Source organism: Pongo pygmaeus, chromosome 13 (genome assembly GCF_028885625.2).
Source record: "Pongo pygmaeus isolate AG05252 chromosome 13, NHGRI_mPonPyg2-v2.0_pri, whole genome shotgun sequence".
Taxonomy (NCBI): domain Eukaryota; kingdom Metazoa; phylum Chordata; class Mammalia; order Primates; family Hominidae; genus Pongo; species Pongo pygmaeus.
This window is the reverse complement of record NC_072386.2, coordinates 25,377,771-25,402,724: the sequence shown is the minus strand read 5'-3', so window position 1 is coordinate 25,402,724 and position 24,954 is coordinate 25,377,771. Positions and strand designations below refer to the sequence as shown.

General features: G+C 37.6%; 1 long non-coding RNA gene across 1 annotated transcript; it reads right to left on the bottom strand.

Annotated features, from left to right (window-relative positions):
* Positions 1-1,732: 1,732 nt before the first annotated feature.
* On the bottom strand, positions 1,733-15,744 carry LOC129044390 (uncharacterized). The gene is made up of 6 exons (XR_008504665.1): positions 15,460-15,744; positions 13,963-14,040; positions 12,393-12,451; positions 8,454-8,726; positions 7,666-7,835; positions 1,733-2,023 (listed from the first exon to the last, which is right to left on the bottom strand). It is a non-coding gene; the product is annotated as an uncharacterized LOC129044390 (long non-coding RNA).
* Positions 15,745-24,954: the final 9,210 nt, after the last annotated feature.

Below are 24,954 nucleotides of genomic sequence, written 5' to 3'. Positions count from 1 at the left end.
GCTTGATTTAATCAAACTGTATCATGTATGTATATCAAACCATCACATTTTGCCCCATAAATCCATACAACTATGATTTGTCAATTTAAACAGGTATCATGGTTGTAGGGGAAAATGGGCCATGATCTAAATACCTAAAAATAATGAAATTATTAATGAATTCCAATAAAAGCACATGTCAGAAATTATATAGCCATAGAGTGATGCTTATGGCGACTGTAGTACTATGAGAAAAGAGTCATGTTTAAATACTAAATGAAGAAAATCATTATTGATTTTGAAGATGTTATAATTATATAAATAAACAGTACAAATTTTAAATAAATTTTAAATATTTGGTTATTTTCTTTGAATCAAGACTCAAAATAATATATTTCCTTAACTTGTATCAATTGTTTTTAGTAAGCACATATTGATTTATTCATCACAATCTACAATGGAGAATGCAGGAAATGTTCTACATTGTGAAGTTCAATTGAATATTTCTCTCTAGAGCATCAGATAGAGTTCTTTAGGTGTGAAAGAATAATTTCAACTCAAAAAAGAATTTATAAAAAAGACTAATTTTGGCCACCTGGGTCATGAAAATTGAGTTAAACACTCACATGATATATCTAAAAGTTGTCTTAAATTATTTACAATAATGTTAAAATCTTTTTTAAATGTGCATTTCTGTATTCTTAAAATCATAGAGATTGACTCTAGATATATTTGAGATAAAAGCATGATTCATTGAGTGGGTAGTATTTTATTTGTAAATGAAATCAAATATGGGTAATAGAAAGTGAAACAATATTATCATATGAAAATCTTTAAAAACAACTGTTGAATTTTTATTGGACTCACATGATAACCTTTGACTGTCTTTTCTGTTTCTGAGCATTGTCATAACTCAATCAAATAACTATGCCTATAACCCATGTGATCAAATGGACAATTTAACAGCTGATTTGGTTAGTTTTAAGTGAACTCCACTCGGCTCTCTGCTGAAAAATTACATTTAAAGCAAAATATGAATTTTATGTGGTGTAAGAAGTAGGAAGTTGTTTCTTTTTAGTTAAATTGAAGGGTAAGGGGAACTTGGTGGGTGTATTTAACTATAAATAGTTAGGCTATCACCTAAATTAGCAATATTCCATGTAGGTAAAGCAAAATATGAAGCACCAAAGGACAAGTCTTTGACAACAATAAAGTACTACTACATAGAGAAGGCAACTCTCTTGACTCATTGTTCAGAAATCAAATATCAAGACTAGGTTAAGGTCATATTATATTAAATAAAACAGGGAGGAATCACAGAAAATTAACAATTTTAGTCTTTGGGGCTGATTTGCCTTCAGTGTATTACCAGGCAGTTCAGGTTAAAATGTGTTTCTTTGGGTCACTCCTTTGGTGTGACTTTCCCTAGATAGTTGGTATCCCTGCTAGCTATTCTGACAGACTGCTGAGAATAGTTTAATGAAAGCTGCTTGCACTTGCATGAACAGCCAAACACTTCTCAATCTGGGCTCTACCACTTATAGCCTATGGGACCTTAGACAAATCACATAAATTACTTGAGCCTCAGTTTACCACCTGCAAACTAGTTAAAAGGATCTGTCTCTTATGGAGTTGCTGTGTTAATTAAATCAAATTAAATGTCATGTGGAAAATACTTAGGATAATATCTGGCTACCAGATAGGTATCTGTATCATTATATATTGTTTTGTAATAAATTATGACATATTTCATGACTTATCATACCCCTTATTTATTAACTCATGTTCTTTAGGTGAGAAGTTCAGGGGGACTTACTTGGATTCTCTGCTTAGGGTTTCACAAGACTAAAATCAAAATGTCAGCCAACTACATTTTCATCTGAAGCTTGGAGTCCTTTTCCAGGCTCATTTCTCTTATAGGAGTCAGTTCCTTGTGGTTGTCCCAGTTATCTTTTTGACTGTTGGCTGAAGATCACTCTAGGCTCCTAGACCTCCTTGCATGAGGTCTCTCTTCACATGCTTTGATTCTCTCTCACTTTCTCTTCTTCCACCAGACAGAAAAAGATATATATTATGGTATTAAATGGCTCATGTAATTAGATTAAGCTTGCCCTGATCCTTTTTAATTAACTCAAAGTAAACTGATTTGTAACGTTAATATATTTGCCAAATCCCTTTTGCCATGAAAGGTAGCATAATAACACTTGTGATTTCTCATCATATTCCCTTTTTTGGCACAATGCTTGCTTTTATTAATTTAATTTAATTTAATTTAATTTTTTATTTCCATAGGTTTTCGGGGAACAGGTATTTGGTTACATGAGTAAGTTCTTTTATGGTGATTTGTGAGATTTTGGTGCACCCATCACCTGAGCAGTATACACTGAACCCAATTTGTAGTATTTTATCCATCACCCCCCTCTCACCCTTTCTGCTGAGTCCCCAAAATCCATTGTATCATTCTTATGCCTTTGCATCCTCATAGCTTAGCTCCCACTTATGAGTGAGAACACACAATGTTTGGTTTTCCATTCCTAAGTTACTTCACTTAGAATCATAGTGTTCAATTTCATCCTGGTGGTTGTGAGTGTTACTAACTCGTTCCTTTTTATGACTGAGTAGTATTTTGTCATATATATATACACATGACAATTTTGGGGATAATTGGCAAGCCACTGTGGGAAAATTAAACTGGATCCTCATCTCTCACCTTACACAAATATCAACTTAAGATAGATCAAGGACTTAAATCTAAGACCTGAAATTATAAAAATTCTAGAAGATAACATCAGAAAAACCCTTCTAGACATTGGCTTAGGCAAAGACTTTATGACCAAGAACCCAAAAGCAAATGCAACAAAAACAAAGATAAATAAGTGGGACTTAATTAGGCTAAAGAGCTTCTGCACAACAAAAGGAACAGTCAGCAGAGTAAACAGACAACCCACAGAGTGGGAGAAAATTTTCACAAACTATACATCTGACAAAGGACTAATATCCAAAATCTAGAAGAAACTCAAACAAATTAGCAAGAAAAAACAACAAACAATCCCATCAAAAAGTGGGCTAAGGACGTGAATAGACAGTTCTCAAAAGAAAATACACAAATGACCAACAAAAATATGAAAAAATGCTCAGTATCACTAATAATCAGGAAAATGCAAATCAAAGCCACCTTACTACTGCAAGAATGTCTATAATCAAAATATCAAAAAATAATAGATGTTGGCATGGATGTGGTGAACAGGCAACACTTCTACACTGCTGGTGGGAATGTAAACTAGTACAACCACTATGAAAAACAGTGTGAAGAGATTCCTTAAAGAAGTAAAAGTAGAACTACCATTGATCCGGCAATCCCACTATTGGGTATCTACCCAGAGGAAAAGAAGCCATTATACGAAAAAAATACTTCTACATGCATGTTTATAGCAGCACAATTCACAGTTGGAAAACTATGAAACCAGCCCAAATGCCCATCAATCAACGAGTGGATAAAGATATTTCCCATCATTTTCACAGTACCGGGTATTAAGTTGGGAAACCTTATAGGAACATTTTAGAACTCTGTCTACCAGACCCTCAATAAATGTTGTTAGTTTATCGTGCTATTTCCAAAAGAAGCTGAGCTTGTTCTGTGCTAATTTTTATGTACATACTACACCTTAATATTATTCATGAAAATATTCACTATCTACACAGTCCATGAAAGATCTGGGAAATCCAGAACTGGCATCTTAAAAGTCCAGGCCTCAAAGCCAACTGATGGATCTGCTAAATCAATAAGGAACACCCACAGAGTGACATCAGAAATTCTGAAAAATACATAAAACACCTGTGTATAGTCACGTCAATTAAATCCAGTAACAGGTGTTCACTTATGAGTTGAGAGCTAAGGATTGCATGAGTCTGGTCTGAGCAAGGAAAACATGAAATACAATGAAAACGAGGAAAAATAACGTAGACACTCCCTATAAACTGCATCCTTATTTCTATGATAGGTAGAATTTATGCTAAAGTAACAATTGTTTTAAAACTAGTTAAAGTGGCCAGGCACGGTGGCTAACACCCGTAATCCTAGAACTTTGGGAGGCCAAGGTGGGCGGATCACGAGGTCAGGAGTTTGAGACCAGCTTGACCAACACAGTGAAATTTGTCTCTACTAAAAAATACAAAAAATTAGCTGAGTGTGGTGGTGGATGCCTGTAATCCCAGCTACTTGGGAGGCTGAAGCAGGAGAATCACTTGAACCCGGGAGGCAGAGGTTGCAGTGAGCTGAGATTGCACCACTGCACTCCAGCCGGGGCAACGGTGCAAGACTCTGTCTCTAAATAAATAAATAAAACTAGTTAAAGTGTCGATTTAAGTGTCAGAGAGAACACTGAGTAGAATTAGAGATCAAATCTTGGGCTCTGGACCTTACTCTTCCACACGTAATTAAGGAGATCAAAAAAATTAGAATGTTCTCAGTAAGTATGAGAGGTCAAGAAAGAGAATAGAAAAACCCTTATCCTCCTCTGATCAAAGAGTCCTAACTTAGTGAGGTCAGAACCACTGACAGCCAACTTTCTGATACAGTTTGGCTGTTTGTCCCCTCCAAATCTCATGTTGGGATATGTTCCTAAATGTTGGAGGTGGGGTCTGGTGGGATGGTGTTTGGGTCAGCAGGGAAGATCGCTCATAAATGGCTTGGTGCCCTCCTCCTGGTAATGAGTGAGTTCCCACTCTGTTGGTTCACATGATACCTGGTTGTTGAAGAGTCTGGCACCTCTCTCTCATGCTTCCTTTCTCATCATGTGACATGCTGGTTCCCCTTGCCTTCCTCTATGAGTAAAAGCTTCCCAAAGCCCTCATCAGAAGCTGAGCAGATGCTGGCACCATGCTTCTTGTACACCCTGCAGATTTGTGAGCCAAATAAATGTCTTTGTTGTTGTTGTTTGTTTGTCATTGTTGTTTTTGAGATGAAGACCCAGGCTGGAGTACAGCAGTGTCATCACAGCTCACTGCAGCCTCAACCACCCAGGCTCAAGTCATTCTCCCACTTCAGCCTGTTGAGTGGATGGGACTACAGGAGCGACCCTCCACATCCAGATAATTTTTTTTCTTTTTTCTTTTTTTGTAGAAAGAGGGTCTACTAACCCAGTCTATTCTTTAACTTCTGTCCTCAAGCGATCCCCCACTAAGACCTCCTGAAGTGCTGAAATTATGAGTGTGACCCACTAAGCCTGGCCAAACCTCTTTATAAATTACTGTGCCTCAGATATTCCTTTATAGCAATGCAAACAGACTAATACTCTTTCCTAGTACATGGAAAAACCTGAAAGAAAAATGTCAAGGCATGCATCACATGTGCCTTCCTTGTTTATGCTATTCCTCTTCAAAATAACCCCTTAAAATCTTACAAATTAGAAAACAGAAGTTTGAGAAATTAAATAGTTATGTAAAATATTACAGTTGGTAAGGTGGCAGAGGCGGTTTTCAAGCCATATCCGTTGCACTATAAATACTTAAAAAATATTATGCCACCTCCTACATTGGTATCATAAAAATGAATGTTTCTCTTGAATGAAATTTTATTTCTCTGCATATTCACTTACTGAACACACATAAACCTATGTATGTAAGTGTATACCCATCTTGCCCAAACTTAATAGTTGAAAAATGTTTAAACAGATTAGTCTATTTACTCAGTATCTAGAATCATGATAGCAGTCCCAGAATTATTACATGATTGGCAGGAAACTTAATCAACCTTAACTCGAAGTAATTGGCTAAACTTTCAACTCTTGACTTGAGACCAATTACTATTCAGCCAATGGCACTCCAAGTTGGCTCAAGTTTCACGTTTGTCTTGCAAACCAAAGTACTATGAATAAGTTGAATATGAATCGTTAGAGAACTTTATGCCTCATATCTTGGTATCCATTATGGGCTAGAATTGAGAAAAAAAAATCCCCAGTTATGAATTATAGTGATATTTGGTGAGCTAAAAACCAAAAATTGCCAAAAATATCTCATAATGTTTTAAGAAAGTTTACCAATTTGTGTTATGCCACATTCAAAGCCATCCTGGGCCTCATGCAGCCTGCAGGCAACAGGTTGGATAAGCTTGTTTTAGGGTTTTCTATATATAAAATCATGTCATTAACAAAACAATTTCATTTCTTCCTTTCCTATTAAGGTGTCTTTTCCTGGCCTTAGAAAAATAGCTTTCTACTATTCATCATTAAGTATGATGCTAGCTGTGGGTTTGCCATATAGGGCCTTTATTGTGCTAAGGTATATTCCTTTTATACCTAATCTGAGAGTGTCTATCATGAAAGGATATTGAGTTTTGTCAAATGCTTTTTTGTGTGTTTATTGAGATAATATGGTTTTGTCTTACATTCTGTTAATGTGATATATCACATTTATTGATTTGTGTGTGTTAAAGCACCCTTGCATCCCAGGGATCAATCCTACTTGATTATGGTGAATGATTCTTTAAATATGTTGCTAAATTTGGTTTGCTAGTATTTTTCTGAGGATTGGGCATCAATGTTCATCAGGAATATTGGCCTATAGTTTGTTTGTTTTTCCTTATAGTGTCCTCATCTGGTTTTGGTATTGGGGTAATACTGGCCTCATAAAATATGTATGAAAATATTCCCTCTTTAACTTTTTGGAAGAGTTTGAGAAGAATTGGTATCTACTCTTCTTTAAATGTTGGGTAGAATTCACTTGTGAGTCCATCTAGCCCTGAGCTTTTCCATGATGGGCAAATTTTTATTATGAGTTCAATCTGCTTACTCATATGTGTGTGTGTGTGTGTGTGTGTGTGTGTGTATTTATATATATTTATATATTTATAACATATATATAATTTTTTTTCCAAATTACCCTTCCTTTCTTGTGTTCTTCTGGGACTCTGATGACATAAAGATTAGACCTTTTGGCATTGTACCACAATACCCTAGGGAGAGCTGTTGTTCATTTTTTCAATGCTTTTGTCTCTTATTCAAATTGGATAGTTTCTGTTGATCTAGGTTCAAGTTCGCTGATTCCTCTTTCAGTCATCTCACTCTCATTCTGCTATTGAGTCCATCAGGTGTTGCAGGCTGAGAGAGAGAGAGTCGTGATCAACTCAGTATACCACTGGAGGCTATATGAGTAAACAGCAAACTGTTCTCATAAAAGCAGGATGTTGGCAAACTGACAAACTGCCTCTGCTGCCCAGAAGGAATGCTGAGGGCAGTCACACCCCAAGCGCAGTGTTGCTTGTGATTAGGCACATCTGAAGCCTATTTGCAATAATGTGAACCTGTGATCAGTTAAGCAGCTGACCAATCATTACCTCCTCCTCCCCGTTCTTTCTACCCAATAAATACAAAGAGCTATAGAAGCTCAGGACTGCTGCCTTTGCTCACTAGAAGCAGGGAGCCCTCTTCTGCTTCCCCTGGCCCCTTCCTTTAAAATGGTTACTTTTGTTTTAAGTTTTCATTTCTCTTTTCCTCTCCCTTCAGTCAGTCCTGTAGTAACTGTGGCAAACTGCAGCAAGTGAAACCCACACAGGGACTACAGGGATAGATAGAGACTAGCAGAGACTAACAGAGACTAGTAGAGACTAGCAGAAACTTGCAGGGACAGATAGGGTCTTTTGGGACTTGAATGAGAAAGGTCTGCTGGAGCAGAGAAACTGAAACTTACCAGATGAATGAGAAACCCCATCACGAGTCTGCCAGCAGCAATATAAAGAGACGATCAAACCGTGTGGGTGCCCTCAAGGTGTGTGCAACCATGGAACAGGAGACTGGAGGGACCCCTGGATCCCAACCATGGGCCTGGATCCCCCCGTACGAACCATGAGCCAGTTGAATCTGAATGCAAAGACGGAACAAGAACCAACCAGAATCACACTGACATCAACCCCCATGACATAGGGACAGATCTTATTTAATTAATGCAAAAACAAAAAGGGAGAGATGTTGCAGGCTGAGAGAATGAGAGTCGTAATCAACTCAGTATACTACTGGAGGCTATATGAGTAAACAGCAAACTGTTCTCATAAAAGCAGGATGTTGGCAAATTGACAAACTGCGTCTGCTGCTCAGAAGGAATACTGAGGGCAGTCACGCCCCAAGCGCAGTGTTGCTTGTGATTAGGCACATCTGAAGCCTGTTAGCAATAAGGTGAACCTGTGATCAATTAAGCAGCTGACCAATTGTTACCTCCTCCTCCCTGCTCTTTCTACCCAATAAATATGAAGGGCTGTAGAAGCTTAGGACTTCTGCCTTTGCTCACTAGAAGCAGGGAGCCCTCTTCTTCCCCTGGCCCTTTCCTTTAAAATAGTTACTTTTGTTTTAAGTTTTCATTTCTGCGTTCGTCCCCCTTTGTTCAGTCCCATAGTAACTGTGACAAACTGCGGCAATCAAGTATAATTCAGATTTTGGATATTGTGTTTTGAAGTTCTAAATTTCCATTATTTTCATTTATACCTTTTATTTCCCTGCTAAGATGTTCTGTCTTTCCATTTGTTTTGAGGATATTAGACCTTAGCTTGTAGATCACATTATCATAGCTGATTTGGAAGTCATTGTTTCATAATTTCAATATTTGAATTATCTTGCGATTGGCGTTCATCTTCAGACCATAGTTCCCATGGTCAGAGAGAAGGATTCACCTTCCTGAAAGTTTTAGGTATTTGTTATGCTCACCACACACTACTACTCAGCTGCTGTGAAGCTTCAAAACTGAGACACACCTGGAACCTGGGTAGAACAGAAAAACAAAATGAAACAAAAACCTGAGGATACTGTCTCTGTCCCATAAAGGTTCCCATTCCTGCTTCTCTGGTGAAAAAAATAGAGAGAGAGAGAGACAGATATTCTTTTGGAGGTATTTCTGTCCATGCTTAGTATATAGTTTTAGGATTTGACTGCACTTGAGTTGAGACTGTATTATATAGAATAAAACAAAACAAAACAAAATGAAAACAGAAAATGTACTACTTGAGTTTTTAGTATTTTCAATTCTAATTTTCTTACCCAATCTACCTGCTACAATTTACTGTTGAGAGTCCTCAGATTGCTGTCTACTGCATTCGATCTAGGCTTCTATTTGTATTTCTTGGGAGAGGAGGGATAATGTGCTTATTCAATCTTATTTAAACCCAAAACTCTACTATTTATTTTTTAAAATTAGTTTGGCCCTTATATTTCCATTTTCAAAATTCTTTACTCTTTTCTAATGATTTATTTGCCATAGCATTCATTTTCCCTTTATGTATGTGATTTAGCTTTGTCTCACTAATGATTTCAATTAGAGGGTTATAGTTTGAGATTTTCAAATATGATATGCCTTGTTCTATTTGCTTTGACTCTTTTTTTGGAAAGCTTTCCTCAAATTTCTGGTTTCTTGATTTTCTACTTCTTATTTACTAAAATTTACTAACCAGGAATTTTGTGTTAGTGGAAAAAATTTCATTATAGGGTAATTAGAAAATGAGTTGATGGTTCATTGAGGGAACTCCAAAATATAAATATGTGAAAATATTTTAAATCTTTCAGTCTTCTTTTCAAGCGTGGAAGTGGAGTGGTGGTAAAATATGCTGATCTTCTGGGAGCTGGGTGGGAGAGTGACTCTCAACACACCAACATTCAGTGTGAAGACATCCTAGACTGTCACAGTCCCCTGGAATTCTCCTATGCATATATCCCCTCTGTTTTCAGACACTGGCCTTTATTCCTGCCTTTTTTTAATGTTGTTTGTCCAGACTTTCTTTAGGTCAGTTTCTCCAGAGAGTAAAAATTTGATCCCCTGCCCAGGAGTGGGACATGGATAAAGAAGAGTTAACAACTTGGCCTTTTAAAGTAAGAGAGAGTTCAGGGACTCTATCTGCTTTATATATTGTTTTCTAGCAATTCTTCTGTTTAATTATTGCCAACTTGAGTACCTTGTGTCTCCAAGTCCTAGGCACAATATCCATAAATGAATTTGCCCACTTGTCAATAGTATTCTTGTCAGGAGGTGCTTCAGGTTGGGCTCTCTTTACTGATAAGTCAGTTATATCTCCCCATGTACCCACTTCTCCCAAATAAAAGTTTTTATGCTGCAATCTTATTTTCTATATTTGTCTATATGTATTTCTGTGGTTTGAACATGTCCCCCAAAAGTTCATGTGCTGGAAACTTGATCCCCATTGCAGCAGTGCTGAGAGGTGGGACCTTTGAAAGGCAGAGCCCTCATGAACAGATAAATCCATTCACAAATGAATGGATTAATGAATTAATGGGTTACTAAGGGGGAATGGGTTAATTATCACAAGAGCGAAACTGTTATAAAAGGCCAGTTTTGCCATGTCTTGGGAGTCCCCTCACCATGTGATGCCCTGTCACATGGGGTCTCTGCAGTGTTCCCACCAGCAAGAGGTCCTCACCAGATGTGAACCCAGCATCCAGACTACCCAGCATCCAGAACCATTGGACTACCCAGCATCCAGAACCATAAGAAATACATTTCTTTTCCTCATAAATTATCCTGTCTGTGATATTCTGTTATAGCAACAGAAAAAAGACTAAGATGTGAACTTAAAGCTTTATTGTCATTCCTGTAATAGCATTTAGTGTATTCCTAGGAGAAAGAGGTGAGAAACAAGATTTTTAATTTTTAAAATAGAAGTTTAATGTATTGTTTTACTTAAATAAATTAGAGATCACTAAGAGCTGATTAAAGCCAAAAAATGCCTTGATCCTTAGTGTTAAAATTTACCTTTCCAAGTTGGATCATGCACTTAAGACAATAATAACAAAACAGTGCTGCCACAGTTTTCTAAGTAGGTCCAATAAGTAAATGAGTAAAAGACAAGTCCTTATATCTGATGCATTATTTTGGGTGACGTGGTCCTGCAGGGACCTGTTGTAATTGATGAAAAGAAATAAATATGTCTACAGAGAAGATTGCTGAAATTTGCATATCCTTTTTGTTTGAAGGGTACGTCAGTACTCAGCCTGACCCACTGGACTTTATTTGAATAAGAACCTTGGCAGAGGCCCAGCACAAGTAATTTATAGTCTAAGAGTGGTAATTTATATCACATCCAATATCTTCTACCTTATTCCATAAGAAGAATGACCTGGCCGTGAGAGAATCTGAACCAGGACCAAGGATGGAATAAAAAGGGAGAGGGACTGATGTGTAATACTCCAATAGTCATAATATATAAGTGGATTAGGTGAGACTGAAATAGGGCATTATTAATGCATTTAGCTATTTTAGGAAACATATACCACCTCAAGTAATGCAAACAGTATGAGAGACCTTAATGACAACTTCTGGTTAACTGTTCTGCTATTCTGTTAACATGTAAATAGAGTTGTTATGTGACTTGTGGTGGTTTGAAGAAACATTTTACTTTCAGTCACCAAAATGGTACTGTTTGAAAGCTGTTCTCCCAGATTGATGACAATGAAGGTCATGGGCTTCAGCAAGGGAATTAGCAAGTACAGCAATGATTATCTCAGGTTTTCAGAACATTTACCACAGAGATAAAACCTTGGTTTTTATTTTCAAGGATATCCTGCAGTAGGCAAAGGTAATGCAATTATTCTCAGAGGAAGTACACAGTGATAGAACAATGGGAACACTTAAAAGGTGCCCTTAACCATTTTCACATAAAGGGAAGGCTGAAAAGCCTCTGTTCATTCATTTATGATGTCATTATAAAATGCCTTGGAAACCAAGGTTCATGAATGTAAATTGCTAGGGAAGCAATTGACATAATTAATGGAGGAGAAAATGTTCTTTTAAAAATGTTTTTACAATCAGAGCTTAGATATAGTGGTCTTTGAATCTGTGAATACTGGTATTCAAGTTTGGCTTGGAGATGTTTTTTTCTTTCTTGTGTATCCATTGGGCATAAAGGAGTATTAGACTTTGTACTCATCTTGTTATTTTAAAACAGTGCTATGTGTTTGACATCAGTGGTGCCTGAGCATTTATGAATTTTGATCATCACTTTTCTATGCACATTATATTCCAGACATTCCTTAATATTGTTAAAATAAATTTCCAAGCAAAATGACACAATTTAAGACATGTCAAACTTTTAAAAATAGTTGATTTATTTTATTTTGGACGTGCCCAGGCCTTTCTAATTTCATAGTTTATGGTGATTACAACAAAAATAACCACAGAGAAATACATCAAATTCTGTATGTCAATTCTAGAGAGGCTTGATGGGATTTTATAGCAATGACAATAGAAAATAATCAGTTATAATTTTATTTCTATCTTAAATAATATTGAAAGGCACAATCTTAAAAAGTAGTTTCCCATTGTGATTCAACATATAATTAAAACTAAATAGGCTTTATAATATACTTTCAGTTTTTTTATTTTAAAACATTATAATTGGAAGATGTAATGATAGTCCCTACCTTATAAGGTTGTTACATTTCAATGAATTAGAGTTCATGCAAAACGCTTAAAATTGTGCCTGAAACATAGTAAACATTCAATAAATTATATTTATTACACAATTAACAGAATTTACAGTTTGCCTGACAATTACAATTAAAGTTGAGTACGGTTTTATGCTCCACCATGAATCTTTTTGACAAATGTTCAACTTTCTTATATTTAGATTGAGTTCTTAATATTCATTTAAAACATCTAGGGTTGTGTCTTTCATTTTAGTAAATACTTCCTAAACCTTCACAAATGTAGTGACTAATCTATACCCCAAATATTCTCTATAACGATGATCTGGTAGCTAGGCCCCATAAATAAAACATAAAAATTACAGCAATTCACCAATTAAACATGCCATAACTGTATCTTAATAGCAGATGCTTTTTTCAATAAAATGTGTATAGTGAATAATATTTTTAAATGGAGTTTCTCCTTAACATTTAAAAAATATTCCTCCCCAGGTAAATGTTACACCAAAGGCAAATTTTGTTAATGTTCGATCCTCACACAGGAAAGTTTATAACAAATATCAACTGGCACAAAAACTGATTTAATGATTTATTTCCTCAAAAATCCACACAAAAAATTGAATGATTTATACTTCTCAGACTTCAGACTCCAAGGTTCTGTACAAGTAACCTATTCAGAGTCCAGGGTTCTGTACAAGTAACCATGTAACCTCAGTTATAAAAAAAAATTTATTTGATGCTGCCAATGGGAAGGAATATAGCTGGCACAATAACAGGGGCTAACAGACATTTGCAAAATTCAGAAACTCTTCTTTCAAGAAGTTACAGATCTAGGAGTCTCTTTGGGAAATAAAGTCCATTAGTATGGGGCAGGACACAAATAAAACTGAGACACATTGGGCCCATTCTCTAGAACGAGGGTTTTGGCATGTTCAATGGGTTGTCAAGTAAAGTTTGAGTCCCTAGCAGAGAATCAGCTGTAAATCAGGAATGGAAGAACCCGTATTTATAAAGACTGAGAATGCGTAGAAAACACTATGAATACACGTAAGAGACTCACAGCAGATACACAGGATTTGTTCTTAGGTCAGTGAGCCTAACTCTGAGTTTTGCTAATTCAGCTGACATTATTTCTTTTTCTTTCTTTGCAACCTCCACCTCCCAGCTTCAAGCGATTCTCCTGCCTTGGCCTCCCCAGTAGCTGGGATTACAGGTGCCCACCACCATGTCCAGCTAATTTTTTTGTATTTTTAATAGAGATGGGGTTTCATCATGTTAGCCAGGCTGGTCTCGAACCATCCGCCAGCCTTGGCCTCCCAAACTGCTGGGATTATAGGTGTTATCTACCGCGCCCAGCCTTAGCTGACATTATTTCTACCACTACCTTAAATGAGGTTGGACTCCTAGTACATTACGTGACTCAGGCTCACCCAGTTCCCCAGCTAATCCAGGCCACACTGCAAGTGAAGGTCTCTAATTTTCCAGCTACCTGGGGAAGGGATTGGTGGGTAGTAGTCTTTTAGAAGCAAAACCTGGCAAAGCCTAAAGATTCGGGAAGATGCCTCACCAGAAAATTTCCAGTTTGGTTCCATGACATTGAATCCAGCATAATCCCATCAAAAGCTTTTGTCTTTTTCTACTGATTCTGCAACAAGGAATTTCAATTAATAACTTCCTTTAAATGACTTCACATTATCTTGTGCTGTGACACTGGACTTTAGAGAACTTGATCTGATTCGCCAAATGGATCATGCTCTTTATAGTATCCTCACTGACTGCATAAGAATGTGACTAGTAGGCCAGGCACAGTGGCTCGTGCCTGTAAACCCAGCACTTTGGGAGGCCAAGTTGGGTGGATCACCTGAGGTCAGGAGTTCGAGACCAGCCTGACCAAGAGACATGGTGAAACCCCATCTCTACTAAAAATACAAAATTAGCTGGGCATGGTGGCAGGCACCTGTAATCCCAGTTACTCGGGAGGCTGAGGCAGGAGAATCGCTTGAACCCGGGAGGCGGAGGTTGCAGTGAGCCAAGATCACACCACTGCACTCCAGCCTGAGCAACAAGAGTGAAACTCCATCTCAAAAAAAAAAAAAACGAATGTGACTAGTTCATTCATACGGGTTCAGCAATCTTTGAACTGCACTCTAGCTCCTTCAGAACTTTCATAATTGATTTATATTTAGTGAATGACAAGGTAAAAATATTTGACTGAGTGAGCTTAGGAATGCTCTAGTATAAGTTCACCACATTGGCCAAGCATTAATTTAGTTCCTCTTTCTTTATAGACTGTAGCCCCATCTTTTTTGGGAAAACAAGTTATGCTGCCAAAAGTCCAACTTTCACAGGTCCTAAAAACTCCTTCCTCAGTGTATTTTTCTCAGGAGTTAATGCTTGTTTCACTGTTTCTCTAATGATCAATAAGGTATGCCATAACCAACTGTAAAGATTCAGAAATTATGCATTGACGCCAGAGTCCTAAAATCACCTGACTTTTTTGATGGGTAAATCTGAGGTTACTGATTTTCTACCACATCCTGTGGCAACCTTTTTTTTTTTTTTTTAGGATTGCTTTCTATATTCCCGGTCTGGCTGCCTGGTTTATTCTATACTGAGCAGACGGGTCTCTTACCCTTATTCCCATAGAAGCCAACATTTGGACCAAAGGCAGATTTACCTAGAGGCTAATTGGTCTTAAAAACTTAAGTGGCTTCTCACCTAAAAGACCCCTGACAGAGGTGGGAGTTGTCAGGTGTTCTATATGGAGAAGGAACACTTGGCTATAATCAGGAAACATTTCCATGTAATCATGTCCAAAGAGATCTGAAGGGAAAGATCTGAATCTCCAAAGACCCCGTCATTTGTTGTGATTGCTTTCCCTATCTCAGTAAATATTCAAGTTTGTACCTAATTTTGTATTCTTATTCTTAAAGAAGCCCCCTACCCCTGCAACCCGCCCCCAATAACAGCTTAAGCTTCAGTCCCTACAAAACTGGATCCATCTCTGCTTTTGGCATTGCCTGTTATTTTTGCAGCCTGCAGTGTTCCTGCCTTGTTAACTCACCAGGAGGTGGCAGGAGGATGCCTTTCTTCACGTTACTCAGTTCACACCTGGGGATACATTAGCTGTGCAAGAACTTGCTCTGGTTGTCCACACTTGACCTCCAATCAGTTTTGTTTGGGACATGCTGCTGCATCTCCTGCTCCTTAATTAGCTCAGTTGTGACTTACATTATCTTGTTGCTCACTTTCCTTTTTTTTTCAGTTTCTTGTCTCAGCTTCCTGGACTGTTTAGGTTTTATCTCTTCCCTATAGAACACTCTTTGATGAGAAATGTTACAAGGGAACCCTGGTGACTCTCTTAATCTGTGAAACAATTAATTGGAATTCTGTGGAGCATTCCCTATAGAAACACCTTTCTATGTAAGAAGCTAGTTAGTTCTCCTGCCTCAACAATGGTCATATCTTTGGAATACAATCTACTTAAATATGCAGAGGCAGTCCCCCTTCTGTGCTCTAGTTCATTCTGAAAACTGAATCCTCTTACTGAATATTCTATAAAAAGACAAAAGCTGTCAAATTAGGTTAAAAAAAACAAAATCGAGCAATGTGCTGTTCACAAGAAACTTGCTTCAGACCAAGTGATAAAGAACGGTTGAAAATAAAGGGAAAAGCCAAGAGATACCAGGCAAATGCAAACATTAAGAAAGGTAAAAATGTCAATATTTCATCAGAAAATCTTAGATATAAGCTCAAAAGTAAAAAGCAGTGTAAAGAGAGACTTTTACAATCATAATAGGCACAATTCATGTTGATATAGCAATTATAACACAATATACATCCTAAATATTTGGAAAGAAATTATATTGAACATGTAAGGAGAGGTGAGAAAAATCAAACTATAGTATATAGTTAATAAAATTATTTCAAGATTAAAGGTCAAAATCAGGCAAGGAAGGTGAGAAAGTGAATAACAGTAGATAAATTATAATATGCAAATGTATACATGAATATATGCATGTATGTATATATATAATCTCTGACACACACGTACATATATATATAATCAATCTTAGGTCCATTTATGAAAAAATCATACATTTGCTTGAAAGCTGTACATTTAAAAAGTAGAGATTACATGGATCATATACTCTAATATCAAATAAAAAAAGCAACAATATAAATATGTCACCAAAAAGATTAACATCCTTCAATATTTATAGATTAGAGGCAGTCACTATATATATATAAAATACTATATATATAACTATATATATATATAAGCTACACTAAAAGGAAATGTATAGCTTTAAATACTAAAGAATAAAGACAAAAATATAGAGAAATGCATACCTCATTTTAAGAAGTTAATACAAAGAACAATAAAATAAACCAAAAGAAACCTAGAAGAAAGAATAGATTATGGTAAACATGAAGTAAATGGAAAGGAAAACAACATAGTAGAAATAACAAACTATGAAAGTCTGAAAAGACCAATAAAACAGAAAAGTTACCTTGAGCCTGATTAAGAAGAGAGGTCACTTCGGGAGGCCGAGGTGGGCAGATCACAATGTCAAGAGATGGAGACCATCCTGGCCAACGTGGTGAAACCCTGTCTCTACTAAATATACAAAAATTAGCCAGGCGTGGTGGCACATGCCTGTAGTCCCAGCTACTCTGGAGGCTAAGGCAGGAGAATCGCTTGAACCCGGGAGATGGAGGTTACAGTGAGCTGAGATCGCACCACTGCACTCCAGCCAGCCTGGCAACAGAGCGAGACTGAGACCCCGTCTCAAAAAAAAAAAAAAAGAAAAAAGAAGAGAGATAAAAAACATACAAGATTAGGATTGAGAAAAGAAATAAAACTATAGATGTAAAAAAATAGTTAATAATAAGAAACATCGCATGCAATATTATGAAAACAAATTTGAAAATGTAGGAAAATTTAGTAAAATTGACCTACGAAGAAATGGAAAAAATATTAATAGATATGTCAAAAATTATGAGATATGAGATTTTTTAGATCTACCCTTTAAAAAGCACCAATACTGAATAAGCTCACAAAACAGATAATACAGAACAGATAATATCATAATATTTAAATTATTCCTGGCCAGAGAGACTAAAAGATCCTTACTTTATTCATGAAGCCAGTGTAATTCTGATGCCAGAACCTTGTAAACCAACCAATAAAAAAAGTAAAACATAGCTACTTTTAAAAAGACACAAAATTGCCTAATAAAATATTAGAAAGTGAACCTAGTAATAATCCAAAATAAAAATAAGTAGGGCTTATGTAAGTTTATTCATCATCATAATATGAATCAAGTAAATAGATTAACAAAAATCTTATAATTTATAATTGTATCTATACATGGCTGAATATCATTTTATAAAATTTAGGAGGCATTCCCAATAAAAACTCTAAGTAACATGGTTCGTTCTCTAAAAGAGTTATTTAAACACAATATAGATCATTTTTACCACAAATGTGGTAAGCTACAAAACTATATTTAACAAATTTGGAGCTAGTCAAAGGTACATTCCAGAATTTCATTGCATTCTTTCCTTAGTAGTTTTGGTTTACTACGAAGGTTTACATAGCAGGAATAAGAGACCACAAATGTGCCTATTTCTCATCTCTTTTAAAGATTGTATTTTCTCACTAAAATTCTGAAATCGGTACTTTTACGTAGATTAAACTTCTTTCTCTTTGAGCTTTGAAGTGTGATATGAAAAATCACTGAAATTCAATTATTCATATTTTTGTTGTTGTTGTTTGTTTGTTTTGAGGAAAGAGATGGGAGAATATCCTGGACTGTCCTTTTTTCCCACTAGCTATTTTTAACAGTTGCTTTACCCATTTCTGTTGGGCCTTCAGAGACCAACTGATTTAGAGGTAGAATTTCCTATCATTCAATTCTGTAATTGTTATCTCAGACCGACACTGTGGCCCTGTGGACAATTCAGTAAATAAATGAAAAGGGCCTAATAGTTGGGTGACACTGTGCCATACTTAACACAATCTTACAGAAATAAGTCTGGTACAGGCAACATTTCATGAGGAATCTGCTTACTTCTCTGGCCAAAAGATTTTTGCCCACATAGTTAAGTGTGATCCTTCGAATTCATTTTTCTTTGACAAAACTCCATGGAAGAATTTTTAGGATATCACACTTTATGGAGAATGTGAATCACTACATAATTATGATGTACTTAATAAGCATAATTAAAAACAACCTGCAAAAGACATATTAATTCTCACATGAAACATAAATTATTTGTCTTTAAGTTGGCAGTGAGGAGTTGGAGTTAGGGGTGGCTTTGAGAATGCTGGTCTTCAGCTTTGGCCTGAATTCCCTGCTTGTGTTTCCTCAATTCTGCTGATCCTCTCTGGGGCCCCTCATTGTTACTGCTGCACACCAGTCTGTGCCAGAAGGTCAATTTTGTGTCAGGTCCCTTATAACAAAGGTCCCCAGTGGGGTGGTGTGGCTCACACCTGTAATCCCAGCACTTTAGGAGGCTGAGGCCAGCAGATCACTTGAGGCCAGGAATTCGAGACCAGCCTGAGCAACATGGTAAAATCCTGTCTGTACTAAAAAGTTAGCCAGGCATGGTGGTGCACAACCTGTAATCCCAGCTACTTGGGAGGCTGAGGCACAAGAATTGCTTGAACCCGGGAGGTGGAGGTTTCAGTGAGCCGAGATCGTGCCACTGCACTCCAGTCTGGGTGACAGAGTGAGACCCTGTCTCAAAACAAAAAAAAAAGTCCCCAACTCCTGGACCATGAACCAGTACTGGTCCATGGCCTGTTAGGAAGTGGGCTGCACAGCAGGAGGAGAGGTGAGCAGTGGCAGGCAGGTGAGTGAGCAGTACTGCCTGAGCTCCGCCTCCTGTCAGATCAAGAGCAGCATTAGATTCTCATAGGATCAGGAACCCTATGGTGAGCTGTGTATGCAACGGATCTAGGTTGTACACTCCTTATGAGAACCTAATGCCTGTCTCCCATCATCCCCAGATGGGACGGTCTAGTTGCAAGAAAACAAACTCAGGGCTCCCACTGAATCTACATTATTGTGAGTTGTATCATTATTTTATTATATATTACAATATAATAATAATAGAAATAAAGTGCACAATTAATGTTATGTGCTTGAATCATCCCAAAACTATCCCATCCCACTCCCAATCCCTGGTCCCTTGTGCCCAAAAGGTTGGGAACCATGCTCCTTAAGATATTTTAAAATTTTTCAGTCTTGACAATCTATAATTACTATGATAATATTTCTTTTCTTTTTTCTTTCTTTCTTTCTTTTTTGAGACAGTCTCACTCTGCCATCCAGGCTGGAGTACAGTGGTGTCATCACACCTCACTGCAGCCTCCACCTCCCGGGTTTAAGAGATTCTCATGCCTCAGCCACTTGAGTAGTTGGGAATACTGGCGTGTGCCACCATCCCTGGCTAATTTTTGTATCTTTGGTAGAGACGGGGTTTCACCATGTTGGCTAGGCTGGTCTCAAACTCCTGGTCTCAAGTGATCCTCCAGCTTCAGATTCCCAAAGTACAGGCCTGAACCACTGTGCCTGCCAAGATCTTACAGATACTATCTCTAAGGAGTATCTCCTCACCACCAAGTAGGTGCTGTAAATGCCACTTTCTAATTAATTAGTATTTGCTCCAATAATTCCTCATTGTTACCTGTTTCATTTGGACTTTGGCTAGCTGTAGCACCTCTGTTTTCTACTTTCTTCATTCTGCTTCTCTGTGTGTGCTGAGATGATTGCACATTGCCTGGTTGCATGCAGAAATTAATTGAAAATAAATTTCTCTTGAGGCAGAAACATGGGCATCATATATGATTTTGCTAGGAAAAAAAATTCTGACCTAGCTTCTGAGGATATAGCCTGTTAAACAGCTAGATGCTCAGACCCTTGTGATCCTTCTGGCCATTTCTCAGGTTACAAAGCTGTCTCTGGTGTTCTACTTTTGGTGAGGCCTAATGGCAAGGAGCACTGCATGCTGTCACTAAAGGTAAACACATAAGTGTAGTTAGGATTGCCTCTTTCAGCACCTTTAGACCTGGAAGATGGAGTAGAGGGGATATCTCTTTCAGTGGCTATCTCTCTGTAACCTTGCCCATGTGATAGATTTGGGGGCACACGAAAGAAAGCAAAGGATGGAAGGAATTTGTCATGGCATCTCATAGGTTCCCTAAAGTGCACCTCATTCTTCTCTAGGAGAGGAGAGGCTGCAATTTCTGTCACAGGACAGCACTCTAACAAAATATTCCCAATAGGAAGCATAGTTTTATGAAACCAACCATACGATATGCCCAGTTGGCTCACTCTATACTATATCTCAAACAAGCACAAAATCCGAATGTTAACCAACAGCTACATCACCATGGAAAGACTGTTTACAGTAGTAATTATAAAGGCTTCTACAGTTTAACTCAATAATCTGGTAACTATCTGGAGTGTAGTCCATAAAAGCCGACTAAAATCAGATCCTTGAAGATATTTCCAGGACATCCTCTGGTTACAGTCCTATTAGAGGATTAAATTCACCATAAAAAGAGCCAATGCAAAGTCATAATTCAAGGCTGCAGACAAGCAGGGGGAATTCCAACTTCTTCTTACCAGCTCACTGTCCATGGGATTTAATCCTTCAGAGGTGCATGTTGGTACTTGCATTAGGGGAGTTGAGAGGCCCCTGACAAGCCACCTAACAATCATACCATGGTATTGGACACTGCCATTGTGCCCTAACCTGGGCCACTGTGGGATATTCTCAGCCCTAACCTTCCTCACATCCATACCCAGACCTCCACAGTGGGTGAAGGCTGTTGGCGGAATGTGAGCCTCTTCTCACTAATGTGACCTGGAACAGCTACTGATGGAGGCTGGCAACAAACTGGGACAGAAATAAAAAAGGGAGGACGAGTAGACCCTGGGGCACCAGGGATGGGTGGCAGGTGGCTGATAATCACACATGGAAAGAACATGTGTGAGCTGACACTCCAAGCCCTCCCTTTCCACATGCTCCATTGTCCCATTGGGCTTACAAAACACAGATTCAAAGATGAAATTATTATAAATTTCAAGACAGCAACCACAGAGCATTAGACCCTAAGCATGAGGTCCTTCTTAGCATGAAGCCCTGTGTAACTGTGCAGGTGGAACATCCTGACTGTAAAACAGAGAAGGTTCTCATGATATGGGAGGCATTGCTGTGTAGATAAAACAGCCTTGCACTGGAATTAGGAGGCTTTTGGTCTACTATTGATTTGACCACTGACCGTGATGTCACTATACCTCTTTGAACTTCAGTTTCCTCATCTATAAAATGAAAAAATTTTCAAGTTCTTTTGCACTGAGTTGGAATCTCTAGGAGTGGGGTTTCAGAATCTGTGAAAACCTACTTAGGTCTCTAGGTTTTTGCTACCCAAAGTATGATGCATAAACAAGCAGCATGAATATCACGTGGAAGTGTCTTAAAAATGCAGAATCCCAGGCCCCACACCCAGACCTACTGAGTCAGCATCTTCATTTTAACAAGATTGCCAGGTTATTTGAATGCACACTAAAGTTTGAGAATCACTGCCGTAGATGACTTTGATGATCCGTGAAACCATCAATATAGAATATTTCTATAAACGTTTTAATCTTGTGCAATAGCTAAACGCCAATGGCAGTTAATGGTTAATGCCTACATTGGATTATTAGGTAAATTCATCAAGGAGGGTCTTTGCTTTAAGTTATGTTTTGAGCCCTAAATGTGTATTTGTTTAAATTGTTTCATTCTCTTTTCATTACAGTCCTTAGTGACTCCTTGCTCATAAAAATTGATTTAATTTTTCACTGTTATTAGGAAAAAGAGGAAGGGATCTTACATCAATATTTTCACCAACTGTTCATGGCAATTTAAACATCGGTCTTCCCTTAAACTTAAATAGGTGCATTTATTAAAACAATGATGACTATAATGACCTATGACAATTTTTTTCCAACTACAGACTTTAGTTTCTCTTCAGTCTTTAGCTTTGATACATATATTATGTTCCTAAAAGCAAAGTGATTGCATTAGATAAAATTTATTCTGAAATTTTAGCCGATATCACCTTAGGTAAATATGGTAATTTCTCAGAACTAGTGATGAGTTTCAGACCTATTTTCCGCATTATAAATTTTTTACTCAGAACCAGTTCAGACTGCCAATGAAGACTGACTATAGAAACCTCTGTTCTCTGTATGTTCTTCCTGGCAGAGCCTATGTTATGTATGTTTTCAGCACAAAAAATATCAGGAAGCCATTTAATTTTTTCCTTTCATCCAATTTATGTCCCTTTAAAGAAAAAAAACACATTTTGTAAGTAACATTGGCAAAAGGCATGAGATGATGTGTTTTCAGGCAGTGAGGTCTTGGAGTCTTAATTCTTAATTCTTCAATTTTGACACTGATTGGAGCCTGAGATATTTCTCAAGATGGATGTAAGAGGAAGGACATGGAACAATTTGGTAAGTAGCATCACTCTGCATGAATTATTGGCTGATTCCAGGGAGTATGTTGGCAGGCTGGCTTACAATGGAATGGGCTTTTTTCTTTTTCCCTGGCTCATTTCTAAGCATCTGCTGGGAGGATTTTTAGATCTGCCATGTAGCAAACACAGCTCGGAATTCTTCAAAAATTTTAGAGTAAATTTCGTGGGTTGAACTGACACTTTTTTTTAAACTGCTCTCTCTCTCTCCCTTTACCTCAAATGTAGCTTACCATGTGTAGACCCAAAATAAGGGAAGGGTTAAAGAGAGGGTGAAAAAGTCCCTCAACTACCGCCTTCCATGTGAAGCAAGAGGACATTGACGTGAGTAGGTAATTATCGATTATTGCACAGGTATGGCAGCTGTTCCTCTCCAGGGACTCTGCCCCTCCCTGAGCCTTCTCTGGCTGTGCCCACTCTTCATGGAATGAGGAACCCACAAGACAAAGTGGACATGGTCCATACAGAGTCCAAATCCCAGGTCCTCTTCTAGATCAGACTTTGGATACCTAGGAACCTAAAATTCCCACCCAGACTATCCCAAGCCCACCTCCAGAGTCTGTGTTTACCTGTGTTTTAAGGTAGACTGTGATGTTGGTGTGTGTATCTCTAGGCAAGAGGGAGGCCAGGGGGCACTGGGGAGAGGTTGGATGGAGTACGGCTTTGTGGACTGCAGTGTCTACCCAGTTATGTGTAAGACTCCTCAGGGTGCAAGACAGAGGCAGGGGTGAGAAGAGAATCTATGTGTGTGCCCTAAGATGCACAAATGTTAAAACTAGACTGATGATGAGACATGTCAGCAAGCAGGCACGTATTCTCATAAGCCAGGCTTAAGTAGTGGCTTGTAGCAGAGGGAAAATGGAAGCATGAAACTGGTGTTTGAATCTCAGCTCTGCAACTTATTAGCTGAATGACGTCTTTCCTGTTCTTTAATCTCTCTGAATCTAGTTTACTCATTTCTAAAATGAGAATAATACCTACCACAACAGTTTTGTTTTAAGTAAGGATTAAATCAATAAAAGGTTTTTATATACATATATACAGGATATTATGTGATGGAATCTCTCTATCTGTCTATCTATCTATCTATCTATCATCTATCTATCGAGATAGGGAGAGGGAGAGAGAGAAGAGATCCTCAAGAATAAGCTGTAGATAATATTAGGCATATTTTTTGAGTCAGCAGCTAATCTTTTCCTTTAAGAATTTTCTTGTGGAGTTTATCTACCCAGAGGCACAAAGATTTTCCTGACTAAATGCATATTAATTATTTGTTAAATTTCAGCTTTAGAACATTAAGTAATCCTCCCATTTTAGTAACCCACGAAAATCTATCTTTCCTCTCTCAAGCATGAGAATGTTCTGCTATAAATTTTCCATCCCAGTTTACCTGCTTATCACTGCTTCATTTACAGAGATATTCCAAATAAAATTTACACAGATTGTCACACTCTTAACTTCAATCATAACATTTTTTTCTTCAGTACAAATAGAAAATCATAGATTGCTCATAAATATATTGAACCATCAACTAACAATTGTACTAGACACTTTCCATCACATGGTAGAGCATGACTTTTAATTATTCACATTATTTACCTGCGTTCACCCTCCTTTCTCTTTATTACGCAAAGTACCTATATTTTCAGAAGCTTGATTTGAAATACAGCACGTCTTTGAATAACATTGTTTCTTTCAACATTGTTTTGTTATAATGTTGATGAAGAAAATCAGTTTTCTGCTTGGGCCACTGTCTGTGTGGAGTTTGCACATTCACCTCATGTCTGCCTGGGTTTTCTCTGGGTACTCAAGATTCAAGGTTTTTCCACATCCCAAAGATGTGCATGTTGGGTTAATCATCGTGTCTAAGTTGTCCTCATATGAGTGAGTATGGATATGTGAGTAAGCGTGCCCTGCAATGGAATGGTATCCTGTACAGGGTTGGTTCCTGCCTTGTACCTGAGCTGCAGGCATAGACTCTGGACACTTCCCTGAACTGAAATAATTGGGTAAATAATTATC